The 14,455-nt window shown below is 38.1% G+C and overlaps 1 long non-coding RNA gene across 1 annotated transcript in view; it reads left to right on the forward strand.

Moving 5' to 3' along the window:
• The window catches only part of LOC137644875 (uncharacterized), an 87,031-nt gene extending 72,973 nt beyond the window's left edge, over nt 1-14,058 (forward strand). Inside the window, exon 4 of the long non-coding RNA XR_011045222.1 lies at nt 13,862-14,058. This is a non-coding gene — a long non-coding RNA (uncharacterized lncRNA). The remainder of the gene's footprint in view (nt 1-13,861) is intronic.
• Nucleotides 14,059-14,455: the final 397 nt, after the last annotated feature.

Here is a 14,455-nt window from a genome sequence, read left to right on the forward strand (position 1 = left end):
CCATGGGAACTTCCTGCCAAGGGGGGCAGGATACTTCGTTCCTATGGTTCTTTACCTAAGATTACTTTGCTGTTTTGTCAATGCCTAGGCACTTAATACTGGGGGGAAAATCTACCACGATACATTGATTCTCTGGTACTCTTCCATCAGGACGCCATGGCTTGAGCCCAAAAAACGGATTTTGAGCGAAGCGAAAAATCTATTTTTGGGTGAGATAGCCATGGCGTCCTGATGGACCCTCCCTACTACTTCGTCCAGTTTTGTTCCCACCCTGTGCTACTGTATCATGGTGATGGGCAGCAACTGGCTTCAGGATGAAGACGGGCGTGACGTCATTAGAGCAATGGCGTCCGTTTGTTTACGTCTCGAGTATCAGTAGTAGCCACGAGTGAGATTAGCTGTGGAACGGCTCCCAGCTATTCTCTACTCTTACACACCGAAGCATTAACTCTGTTCGGGGTGAAGATAGCTATGTGGCGCGTTTAGACATGCGTCCCCTGTTGAAATTACGATGTCTTAAAGGGAAACCTTTGAGATACTCGCTCCAGAAGTTAGAATTCTGTGATAACCTGTGGTTAAATTCTCTGGGAATATCTTAGTAGTCTTATACCCAAGGAAGCTACCAAAAAGGAACCTTCCATCAGGACGCCATGGCTATCTCACCCAAAAATAGATTTTTCGCTTCGCTCAAAATCCGTTTTGTTATACGTTTTCAACTTTTAATCGCCTTTTGTTATACGTCTTCAACTTTTAATCACCTTTTGTTATGTTTTAAACTTTTAATCACCTTTTGTTATATGTTTTCAACTTTTAATCACCTTTTGTTATACGTTTTCAACTTTTAATCGCCTTTTTTATACGTTTTCAACTTTTGATCACCTTAAATCGCCTTTTGTTATATGTTTTCAACTTTTAATCGCCTTTTGTTATAAGTTTTCAACTTTTAATCGCCTTTTGTTATACGTTTTCAACTTTTAATCACACTTTGTTATACGTTTTCAACTTTTAATCGCCTTTTGTTATACGTTTTCAACTTTTAATTTCCTTTTGTTATATGTTTTCAACTTTTAATTTCCTTTTGTTATATGTTTTCAACTTTTAATTTCCTTTTGTTATATGCTTTCAACTTTTAATCACCTTTTGTTATACGTTTTCAACTTTTAATCACCTTTTATTATATGTTTTCAACTTTTGATTACAGTACCTTTTGTTACACGTTTTCAACTTTTGATCGCCTTTTGTTATACGATTTCAACTTTTATTCACCTTTGGTTATAGGTTTTCTACTTTTAATCACCTTTGGTTATACGTTTTCAACTTTTAATCACCTTTTGTTATACGTTTTCAACTTTTAATCCCCTTTTGTTATATGTTTTAAACTTTTAATCACCTTTTGTTATGCGTTTTCAACTTTTAATCCCCTTTTGTTATACGTTTTCAACTTTTAATCGCCTTTTGTTATATGTTTTCAACTTTTAATCACCTTTTGTTATACGTTTTCAACTTTTAATCACCTTTTGTTATACGTTTTCAACTTTTAATCGCCTTTTGTTATACGTTTTCAACTTTTAATCGCCTTTTGTTATACGTTTTCAACTTTTAATCACCTTTTGTTATACGTTTTCAACTTTTAATCGCCTTTTGTTATACGTTTTCAACTTTTAATCACCTTTTGTTATGCGTTTTCAACTTTTAATCGCCTTTTGTTATACGTTTTCAACTTTTAATTACCTTTTGTTATACGTTTTTGACTTTTAATCGCCTCTTGTTATACGTTTTCAACTTTTAATCACCTTTTCTTATACGTTTTCAACTTTTAATCGCCTTTTGTTATAAGTTTTCAACTTTTAATCGCCTTTAGTTATACGTTTTCAACTTTTAATCACCTTTTGTTATACTTTTTCAACTTTTAATCACCTTTTGTTATACGTTTTGAACTTTTAATCGCCTTTAGTTATAAGTTTTCAACTTTTAATCACCTTTTGTTATACGTTTTCAACTTTTAATCGCCTTTTGTTATACGTTTTCAACTTTTAAATCGCCTTTTGTTATACGTTTTCAACTTTTAATTACCTTTTGTTATACGTTTTTGACTTTTAATCGCCTCTTGTTATACGTTTTAAACTTTTAATCACCTTTTGTTATACGTTTTCAACTTTTAATCACATTTTGTTATAAGTTTTCAACTTTTAATCGCCTTTTGTTGTAGGTTTTCAACTTTTAATTACCTTTTGTTATATGTTTTCAATTTTTAATTTCCTTTTGTTATACGCTTTCAACTTTTAATCGCCTTTTGTTATATGTTTTCAACTTTTAATTACCTTTTGTTATATGTTTTCAACTTTTAATCACCTTTTATTATACGTTTTCAACTTTTAATCACCTTTTATTATACGTTTTCAACTTTTAAATACCTTTGTTATACGTTTTCAACTTTTAATTACCTTTTGTTATACGTTTTCAACTTTTGATCGCCTTTTGTTATACGTTTTCAACTTTTAATTGCCTTTTGTTATACGTTTTCAACTTTTAATCACCTTTGGTTATACGTTTTCAACTTTTAATCCCCTTTTGTTATATGTTTTAAACTTTTAATCACCTTTTGTTATGCGTTTTCAACTTTTAATCCTCTTATGTTATACGTTTTCAACTTTTAATCGCCTTTTATATGTTTTCATCTTTTAATCGCCTTTTATTATAAGTTTTCAACTTTTAATCACCTTTTGTTATACGTTTTCAACTTTTAATCACCTTTTGTTATACGTTTTCAACTTTTAATCACCTTTTGTTATACGTTTTCAACTTTTAATCGCCTTTTGTTATACGTTTTCAACTTTTAATCGCCTTTTGATATACGTTTTCAACTTTTAATCACCTTTTGTTATACGTTTTCAACTCTTAATCGCCTTTTGTTATGTGTTTTCATCTTTTTAATTGCCTTGCATCAGACGCGTTCAACTTTAATCACCTTAAATTTTACGTTTTCAGCTTTTAATCACCCTGCATCATACGCTTTCAATGCCTTATATTTTTTACGTTTTCAACTTTTAATCACCTTGCATCATACACTTTCAAGTTTAATCACCATACATTTTATCTATTCAAGTTTAATCACCTTATGTTTTACGTTTTCAACTTTTAATCACCTTATATTTTACGTTTACAGCTTTTAATTACCTTGCATCATACGGTTTCACCTTCAATCGCCTTATATTTTACGTTTTCAACTTTTAATCACCTAACATCATACACTTTCAACTTTAAATCATCTTACATTTTATGTTTTCAACTTTTAAACACCTTGTAATCCTACCCTTTCAACTTTAATCACCGTACATTTTATATTTTCAACTTTTTATCACCTTGTATCATATGCTTTCAACTTTAATCACCTTACATACTACGTTTTCAACTTTTAATCACCTTGCATCATAGCTTTCAACATCAATCATCATACATATTAAGTTTTTAACAATTAAGCTACCTCAGATTTTATTACTTCCTTCTTTGACCAAACGATTTTTGATCAACTAATTGTGGTTTACGTCTTATTCTATCAAACGGACTCGTATTCTGTCGGATTTAGCATACCATTTAACTTGCTTGTCTCCCTCTATCATTCATGTCTGGCTTTGCAAAATCACTTTTACCTAAGTTTGTCAACCATTTAATCTTTTCTCATTTTTTTCTACTCCTTTTCTCATATTAAGTTTACCTTTCTTTGGCTGCTAGTTTTCTCATTTCCCATTTTTGTTTTCAAGAATTTTTTTTTTTTTTTAATCCATATCTGCCTGGATGCGTAACATGGACATATTCAACTTATTCATGCCTTCGAATTAGAAGCTTATATTTCCTATTTTCTTTTGTTATTTGTAACTCTTTACATTGATTTTTCGATTCCTAAATGGATAACCAATTGTTTCAACTCTTTTTTTTGTTATGCTTTAGCTTAATTCCTGATATTATAATTTTGCCCTTCATTTTTCACATTCATCAATCAGATCTTCAGTTTTATGTAGCATATCATCATTCAAATTTTAATAAGATTTAATTTATCCTAAATATAACGGTTTTTAATCCTAGCTAAAAATTTGGCAGTATACAGTGTAGGCCTAGTCTGTCACTGGTAGCTGTTTGTTAGGTAATAGGTAGTGTTTTCTTCCCAAACTATTTTTTAATAAATATAGGCATTTCCACTGAATCCCAGCTATCTGCATTACCAACTTTGTTTACTATGCTTTACATCCTTTTATTACTCCGTTCCACCACTTTTACTCTTAGTTGGGACATTTTTAGTTTATCTCCTCGTTTTTTACTTTTATAAGTGTTTAGTTCCATGTCTTTGACATTTTAGCTTCGTTATTTTCAAACCAAGATCTTGTTGGTCCCAATAGATATCTAGCATAAAAAGATTCTATACACTGATAAGTGCAGTATCCAAAAAGAGCCACTCATTATCCATGAGTATTTTTTCCTCTCTGTGCTGTTGACTCCAATATACAATAGCTAACCTTTATTGCCATGATAGCAAAGGTTTAGTCTGAGCCTTGATAAAATTGTCACTATCTCCACTCTTACTTAGCAATGTTTTCATCCTAAATTGTATTTGTGTAAGCATGTCCTCTGGATCACATTTATTTGTCTCCTTAATTTACTCTACACCTTGCAGATCTACTAATTTCTGTTCCCTTCTAATTATTCTCTGGGGGACTTTGCATGACAATATCCTTACAACCTCCCACTTTCTCTTTGCTTTCTGTGAGAACTCGAAGCATGTGTGGTAAAGAGTTTTTGTATTATTAATTTTCTTCATCACCTTTATCCATTATCTTAACGGCTGGTATAAGTGTAATCCTTCAGTTAATGACGTCTGTAGTTCTCATCGTTTTTATAAAACGGATTTTGAGCGAAGCGAAAAATCTATTTTTGGGTGAGATCGCCATGTCGTCCTGATGGAAGTTCCTAAAGTAGCTTCCTAAGGGATATATGTTACTACAGTGATATTCCCAGAGAATTAAACCTTCAGGTCCCAGAATTCTAACTCCTGTAGCGAATATCCCTAAATTTTCTCTCAAGGATATCACATATCAGAAGACGTATGCTTGACACGCCACATAGCAATCTGCACCCCTAATAGCGTTTACGCTTCGAGGGGGACGTGGCAGAATAGAAGGGGGGCCGTATCAAGGTTGCCCCCATTCTCGTACTACTATTGACTACCACAACAGCGCCATTCCCAAGATGGCGGACATTCCTTGTAGCATTGAGCATGGTGCTACAGATACAGTACCTCAGGGAGGGATACTGTGTAGATCTTTTCTTTTAGAAAAGAAGGGTGGATTTTCATCAGTGCCTTAATCTTGGGACAACATTTCTATGATCATTTGGACCAATCGAGACAAATGACGTTACAGTTATCCGTCGTTATCACTAATCATACACGATGTTAGTGCTTCCTGCCCCCTACAGGGAAGAGTCATTTTAGACAGTAGAAAAGGGGTCTCAAGGTTAGTTTATATTGTATGAAGAAAACATAAGTAAACACTGTACAGTGAACCCTCGTTTATCGCGGTAGATAGGTTCCAGACCCGGCCGCGGTAGGTGAAAATCCGCGAAGTAGTGACACCATATTTACCTATTTATTTAACATGTATATTCAGACTTTTAAAACCTTCCCTTGTACGTAGTACTGTTAACAAACTACCCTTTAATGTACAGAACACTTAATGCATGTACTAACGTACCCTAAACTAAAACAGGCACAAATATTAAGGGCGACTTTATATCATGCGTTTCCTAAACACGCCAAAAAGCACGATAAAAAATGGCAACCAATGTTTTGTTTACGTTTATCTCTGATTATAATGAAGAAACAAACGCATTTACACATCTGTGTATAGGTTAGTTTCTGCATCGATTATATTGATTATTCAGTACAGTATGTTGATTTGGTTATTACTAATGTTTTACTTAATTTTTCTTAGGACTTCCAAATGAAATGTTTTTCTTTACGACGCTGCCTGAAACGACGGCGTCATAAAGTACGCTCAGTAAACAACATGATGAAAGTGATAATTAATGATATTACAGTAAAAGCTTTAATAAAATATGTTATTACAAATATTATTTACCGTATCTATATAAAATCATACATACGTAGCAAAGCAGGAAAACAATCTACAAGAGAGAGAGAGAGAGAGAGAGAGAGAGAGAGAGAGAGAGAGAGAGAGAGAGAGAGAGAGAGAGAGAGAGAGAGAGAGTTGTTTTACATACGTAAATGTAAATTTTAAACAAAAAAATAGCCCCATTTCATATAAAATAGATTACAAATATTTTACTTTATCATATTACAGTAGTCTGTATAATACTGTAAAGTTCAGTACAGTATGCTGTTGTTAAAGTCGTGGCGATGAAATTCTCACGAAACAAAAACACGCCATTTGAGTACAACAGCTGATTCTCTCTCTCTCTCTCTCTTCGTGTTATACAATACTTACATTTAGATGAAGAAACTAAAATTAGTTTTCTTAGTGTCAATTAAATACGAAACGAAATAATTAGGCCGAGTCTACATCCATTTCAATCATAGCTAAAAATACGGCATCCGATTTCATCAGCAAACCACTATTTTTTGGGAAATATCATTTTTTCTAGAAAATTGCTACTCTTTAAATAGTTAATTGCACATTAAGAAAGCGTGTACTTTTGTTTTTAAATTTCGGGTTTGTTTTAAAAATCGAGTATTGTTGACTTCTTTTTTTTTTTACTTTTGGCTGTGATTAGATCAGCTGTCATCTAGCTGCCGCTCTTGAGTGTGTACGAATACACTAACAAAGTATCATTTATACCATTTCTTAACTTATTCAAACCGTCTACAGTATACAGTTGATATTACATAAGCACCAATGTGTTATAACCTATCAAATTTTTTTGTTTACTGTATTACATTTAAACCCCCCTCTATCTCTCTCTCTCACTCTCTCTCTACCTCTACCTCTCTCTCTCTGGGCTACTTTTCACTACCTCCCATTCCTTACCTCTCTCTATCTCTCTAACAAATGATATCTTTGTTGCTCCTCAAAGTTTCATTTATATTGAAAATCAATCACGATTCAATTTTCCTTACTTTCTCCAATCTCGCACCATCGGTCACATCGCGGTATTTTCGATATTTCTGGAAAATCCGCGATATATGTATATACATGGGTTATGAAAAAAATCCGCGAAGTGGTGAATCCGCGATGGTCGAACCGCGAAGTAGCGAGGGTTCACTGTATCTACAAACCGTCTCGTAGTTTGTGCATATTGACGAATACTTAGTGTTTCTTATTTCCATTGTTTGTAAGCATACAAATATATGAAGAGTACATACTCTGGACTTTTAATCATGCAATTGTCGGGCAAATTAGGACGCAATTACATTCTAATAGACATTTATTTTCGATAAATGACTGTGAATTTGCAAGCAAAACGAATGTAGCATGATAACGGAATTATACATGTAACATGTACAGAAATTATATTTCTTTCATGAGAAGAAAGAAATGATGAGTGCCACTCTCAGATTGAAGAAAATTTATAATAAACTTTCTCTTCATAATTTCTGTACCTGTTACCTTCTATCGACACTTGTGTACTACGTACACACGGCACTAGTGCTAACTGTATAATTCCACACCTGGGATTTTGAACTGAGTTAGTGTCACCATGGTAACACTTATTCAAAGGAGGTCACACTAAAAGAGATGACCCCTTCTCCTTTAATTGACAGTCCCAGTCAATTAGCTGTTCATCGCAGAATCAGACAGCAGGTTAAATACTCTACCTGACGTCACTACTTAATGCTTCATTTCATGGACTTGCTTAGCAGCGTGTTTGTAGAAAACACTGGATGACTCTCGTCCAGTATATGAGCAAGGATATTCGAAGTCCCAAGTAATTAACTGTTTACGACAGTAATTAGGGGGCAGGTTTTAATACACTACCCGCCGCCACTACAGTGTTTCAGTTCACGAACCTATTTCGCATAGTGTTTGTAAAATATTCTGGATGATTTCCATCCGGTGTATGAACGAAGACGCTCAAAGTCCATATACTGAAAGAAGTTCAGTGATGAAACAATCTTTCTCGGATCATGACCTGCGGGAGTACTGTCAGGATCCGCTCTACGAATAAAGTAGGTGAGCTTCGCCCTCAGTTGTTTTAGGGATAAGTTTGATCCAGAGGTTTCTCCTTTAAAGAGCTGTCCTCCCCTGAAGTCTGAAGTTCTACGAAGATAGACCTTTAGAGACACTACCGGACATAGAGAGACATCTTCCTTCAGAGGGCAGATTCTTCACGGACCCCACCTTTTAGTGGGTAGCTCATTTTTAGCGAGAAAGGTTGGATCAGGGAAGATTCAGTTCTCCTGCTTCTGCGAACTGAATGTCGCCCTCATCCCTAGATAGGGCCACTATTTCACTAACTCTAGCCCCTGAGGCTATAGCAAACAGAAAAATAACCTTTTGGGTTAGATCCTTAAGCGAACAATCTTCATTCTTCATGGATGAGGCATAATGTAGGACCTTGTCCAAAGACCAAGAGATGGGCTTTGGTGGTGCTGCAGGCCTAAGCCTTGCACATGCCTTCGGGATCTTATTAAAGATCACATTTGCCAAGTCCACTTGAAAGGCATATAGAAGAGGTTTAGTCAAGGCTGAATTGCACGTATTTATCGTGTTGGCCGCCAAACCTTGGTTATGAAGATGGATAAAGAAGGACAGACAGAAGTTCATTGAAATCTCTTTCGGGCCTTTTGCTTTTACGAAAGTAACCCACTTTTTCCAGGATGACTCATATTGTCTTCTAGTTGACTTAGACTTGTATTCTTCTAAGAATTCTATATTGCCTTTTGAGATCCCAAATCTTTTCCTAACCGCTAGGGCCAGAAAATCATGCAATGAAGGGTTTGGGTTCTCTGAGATAAAACACAGGCAATTAATCTCTGAACCTTCTGAAGTAGTCCTGGGTTCAGAACTAGGGACAGCCTCAGCCTCCGTTCCTTCCTCAAAAAGGACAGATTGCTCTTGGGCTACCTGGGAGCCAACAGAGCTACTCCTCCCTGGAAGGATCTCAGCATGTTGAGGAGACTCAGCAGGTGATTGGATGGGATGAACTGGAGATCCTAAGTCTATCCCTTCCATTTCAAAGACATGATGTCTGTCATTTTTATTAGAGGATCCTCGTATGGGGCTACGTATCTAGGTAGTTCCTTGATGACGCTCGTAAAGAAGAGGTCGGACTGCAGTTTGGGGACTTGTTCCCATCTAGGAGAGAATAGGTCTGCGTCCGTAGACTATTCTAACTCTATCGGCTTGAGCCCGAGTAGAGCATCCACTTGTCACATTGCGTATCGGTTGTACAGTATATGAACTGCTGACAAGTGCCATCCCTTTAGGTAAGGGATGGTTAATTACACCTAGACTGTATGAGACGTTCTCTAGCCTTGTCGATTGCAGCGTCTCGTTATCACTTCCAATTAAGGAAGGACCGATATCGGTCTTTTTAGATCTCTTCGAGTGTTTGATGCTTGTTTTCTCCAGACTCTCAATGCATCTTGCAGCAGTGCTCTTGGCCCTGGGTCTGTCTCTATTGCGAACTGGAGAGAGATCAGAGCTCCTCCCTGTTCGCGTTTTGGGAATCTGACTGATTACCAGTCTCTCTTGACCGACCTTGCCATCTCCTTTTACATTCCCAATGGAAAGGAGAGTTGGTGTGACCACAGGCTTCAATGGTTTTTTTGCCATTGAAACCCTTGAGCTGGAGAGACTCAAGACTTCTTGAAGCTTATCTTGCATCCACGATGTTCCGGGGACCGGATTATTTTCTTGGATGTTCATAGACCAGCCACCTTGGGTGCTGCCCACCCCAGCCTCTTGTCCAGGAACATTGTTGCCTGAACCTTTCCTAGGCTTAATTATTGCGTGACTGTGTCTGCCAATTTTATGAAGATATCTAGGACTGTGTCTAGCCTGACAAGTATCTTTCCTAGGAAATACGTTACTTTGTGTAACTTGAATCCTAGATAGGAGGGTAAAGGGTGATTGACTGGAAATTGCCAATAGACGACTTTCAGGTCTGGTAAGACTACGAGCACCCTTTTTTGCAACAGGGTCCTTATGTTCAGAAGGATAAACATTCTGAACTCGTTGTTTTATTTGGACTTGAGTGGCGACAAGTCCAGAATGACTCTGAATTTTCTTGAGTCCTTCTCGTAGACACACAACGGCCTTTCCTTGAATTAGGTGGACTATAGTTACCCTACCACCTGTATGCTCTAGAGCTCTCAGGTAAACTCCTCCAGGAGGGTTTTGGATTATAGGAGGAGTTGGTAGAGACATCTCCACTTCCCATCTTAGTCCCATCTTGATTAGGCCATGGACCAAAGGATCGAAGGTCCAGCGATCCTAAAGGAACCTCCCTGCTACCGGAAGCATTTCTATGCTTCGAGTGATCAGTAGGATTATATTTTCAACCACCTGCCTGTGGCAGCGCGGTCACTACAACTGTGAGATGTTGTTGAACAGCTCAAAATGAATTTCCAGACCTTTCCGTCTCCCTCTTATGTTGGGGACCCACAACCGTGGGACACACTCCTTTTGAAAGGATGCCCCACTTTTGGAGAAGTCCTACTTTCTCCGTGGTGGCGCTCTTAATCACTTTCCCGACTACCTCGTCCGAAAAGAGGTCTTTACCCCAGATGTTGGAAGATATTAGCTTCCTTGTCTCGTGTTTTGCTGTTGCGTTAGCGAACACAAACTCCCTACATGTTCTTCTAGCCTTTATAAAGGCATAAAGGTCTTTTACCAAGGTAGCCATATGTATTTTAGCTAAGACCTTGAGCATGTCTGGGGTATCTTGATGAGCTGAACAGAACTCTATGTAGTTTTGTAGAGATAGGGAGGCTGCAAGTCTCTCCTTTGTCTCTTGTTCATCATGTAAGAGAAACTTGGATAATTTAGGGAGATTTTCTTTAAATTGTCGACTGACGACATCCGCCTCAAGTTTTCCTACTGAAAAGGTTAAATGGGCTTCCTTCCAGTTCTTCTGTCTGGGAAAGGCTAGTGACAGAGGCTCGCACTCCTTGAGTGTAGGACACGGTTTACCTGCCTCCACTGCCTCGGTGACATATTTAAATGCTTTCTTTGTAAAGGGGAATGAAATTGATGCAGGAGCAAGAAAGGAAGAGTGCCTGTTACCTGGTGTGAATACCTTCAACACTGAGTAACCCGCCTTTTCTATGCTACTTGATAGGATAGCCTGTGCTTTATCATGGTCGAGAATCATAACCTCCTTTGATTCCGTTCTTTTTCTTAACCTTGGTTCATCCTTCAGTCTAACGAAACTGTTAGGAAAAGCATCAAAGCTTGGCCAAAACTCTATTTTGTCCAAAGGAATAGCACCTATCTTCTCTGAGATGTAGAGTTTGCCGTTTAAAATCGGTATCAGCTCCGCAAACCTCCAGGGATTGGTTTTGGAGCATGTCGGAAGGTCTTGATCTATGGGTCGTTTGTATGACCCCTGAGGAGCGACAAGTGGAGCTTTACAAGGCTCTACCTTGCATTTCGCCTCCTGCTTTTTGCTCTGTTTGCACAAGTTTTCTATTAGATTCCTCACTTGGGCCCATAACTGGTCCATTCCATCTAATAGAGGGATAGAAGGCGGAGATATCGATGTCGCTGGCTCTAGAGCCGGAATAGACGGAGACAATTCCAACCCGACATTCTCCCCTTCTTCCCGTGGGTGCTTTCTGCGCTCCTTCGCAAAGGTTATCTGGCTGTCGGGAGATGTACCTCGTGTCTGGGGTCACTATTTCCTTACTTGCTGTTGGAAATAGTATCCTACGCATCTTGTCATTAGGCAGGTAAGGTCGTGGAGAGATTTTCTGAAATCCTCTCGCCCAGTTGCGTAGCTTGAAACGAGCTGCATCCCTAGGCTCTAAGGACTTGGGATTCTTGAAACCCTCGGACAATAAGGTCCGACAAATTTTGCAAGCCTGCGGATTCCAATAATGCAGGGTTTCGGAAATAATATTACAGGGGCATGAAACCTGCATGCATTATGTACGTAAAAACACTTGCTCTTAGTTTTGCAGAAGACTACAACACATGACATCTGAAGAACTTTTGGTAGCAGAAGGGACTTCCAACTCACAGCCAACATGGCCAAAAGCTGCCCTGGCTGCCTGCCGGCAGCTGGCATAACTGCCGGCCGGCAGCTGTCATGGCTGCCGGCCAGCAGATGTCATTACTGCCGGCCGGCAGTTGTCATGGCTGCCTTCCACTGAAATAGCTATTGGCAGTCGGACAACGGCTGAAGAGAGGGAGTCTGGTCGATCCTGGCAACCCACCGGCAACGGTAAGGTTGCAGGGAGTCGCCAACATAAAGGGATAGAAGGGAAGGGAAAGGGGGTCCTGTAAAAGGTACAACAGGAGCCGGCCATAGCCTTTCCTGCCTTACTTAACGAAACTCCGTTCATGTATTAGAACCATCCCATGTGGCTAAAGAATCCTATTCCTTAGCCTAGGGTTAGATTAATACAACAAAGATGTTAGTAGCACCCTTGCCACCACCTCTAAACAGAAAGGAAACTGGGATCTAGTGCCGGTATCCCCTAAGCAGCAGAAGAATTCTATTCTTCAGCTTAGGGTCAACCAACACAGGACTAGTCTGCTAGGACACAGGGAGAAGGTATCATATCGTACAGACCCTTCAGGAGTGGCCTAGGGAGGTCTAGCCTCCTATGTGGGCAGCCTAACCTAGCAAAAGAATTCTATTCATCTTGCTAGTCAGCTACCGACTACAGACTAAATACTCAGATTCTGGCCCAAACCCAAAAACCTGCATCTACAGTTACAGGGGAAGGGCAGAAAAAACCGTAGGATAGTCATACCTGAATTAAAAATTCGAGGCCGACCCACTAAGGTTGTAGCCTAAGGCTACACTCAGATGGAAAGAGGGATTACCTTTAAATCCCCTTTTGGAGACACGTAATATTTCATTTAATTCTAACTTTCCGAAGTCGAAAGAAGTTGGAGAATGCATAATAACAATCCTTGTAAAACGATTGAAAAGTTAGATCAACATGGGACACCCCTAAGCGAAATCGCTACAAAATTAGGAATGTCCGCCATCTTGGGAATGGCGCTGTTGTGGTGGTCAATATTAGTATGAGAACGGGGGCAACCTTGATACGGGCCCCCTTCTATTCTGCCACGTCCCCCTCGAAGCGTAAACGCTATTAGGGGTGCAGATTGCTATGTGGCGTGTCTAGAATACGTCCTCTGATATTATGCGATGTCCTCGAGAGAAAACTCAAGGATGTTTGCTCCAGGAGTTTAGAATTCTGGGACCTGAAGGTTTAATTCTCTGGGAATATAACTTCTTTGTTGTCGCTGACTTTTAAAGTTTTCATTCTGAATATATCGAAATGCCTGTACCGAGAGACCCCAAGCTTTGGTCATTTTACTTAACCCTAAATGTATTTTTGAATATATCGAAATGCCTGTACCGAGAGACCCCAAGCTTTGGTCATTTTACTTAACCCTAAATGTATTTTTTTTTTTCTATACAAGAACTATACTGAAACTAGGTCATCCTCCTCCCTCTGTGTATTTGAGCGCTGAGCCTCCACTACTTTAATGCAGCTTATGGCTATCCATTACTGCCTCATTCAGCAACAATTAGGATTTGAAAATTTTTACGTAATTTTCCTCTGTGCTGTTAATAAAACTTTACCCACTTCTTTCGATACACGTGAATTAGTTTATGTACGTTTCCGACTAATTTGAGCAAATGAAGAAAACATGCTATATAATTACAGTGAAGTGATCGGGTGGTCGTTGAAGAGGCTGGGACAGAAGGTGATGCTGACGGTATTAGGGAGGGGGAGAGATCTCTGTTTGGCCAAAAATTGAATCGGAAACTATCTCCAAAAATAAAAAAATAAATAATATACATGGCAACTCTTTGGCTCCATAGCTGAATTTGTACCATTTCTTCACTTCTCACAACCATATCAAATACAGTACCACCAATTTTTAGGTTTAAATAAAATATATAAAAATTTTTTTTTGTTTATTCCCTTGATTTAAATATGTGAAACAATTTTATGGAAGAAAAAAAAAAAATTTTCCTTGTGAAACAACAATTACAAAAAAAAAAAAAAAAAAAAAAAAAAACAAACAAAAACTTTTGCACAGTTCACACGATTATGGATCCAGATGTGAAGTAAGCAAGCCCTGGATTTACCAGCACTTAAGATATGTTTCTTGGGTGTCGCCAATCTCCTCTCTCGGCCAAATTTGTGCGATGCACTTGCTGCCCACCTGTAAAATAAGAAATAATGGAACTAAACAAAATTTTAAAAAAATTTCAAGTCAAAACCATAAAATTGAGTTTTGGTCATGAAATGACC

The sequence above is a fragment of the Palaemon carinicauda genome, chromosome 1 (assembly GCF_036898095.1).
Source record: "Palaemon carinicauda isolate YSFRI2023 chromosome 1, ASM3689809v2, whole genome shotgun sequence".
Classification (NCBI taxonomy): Eukaryota; Metazoa; Arthropoda; class Malacostraca; order Decapoda; family Palaemonidae; genus Palaemon; species Palaemon carinicauda.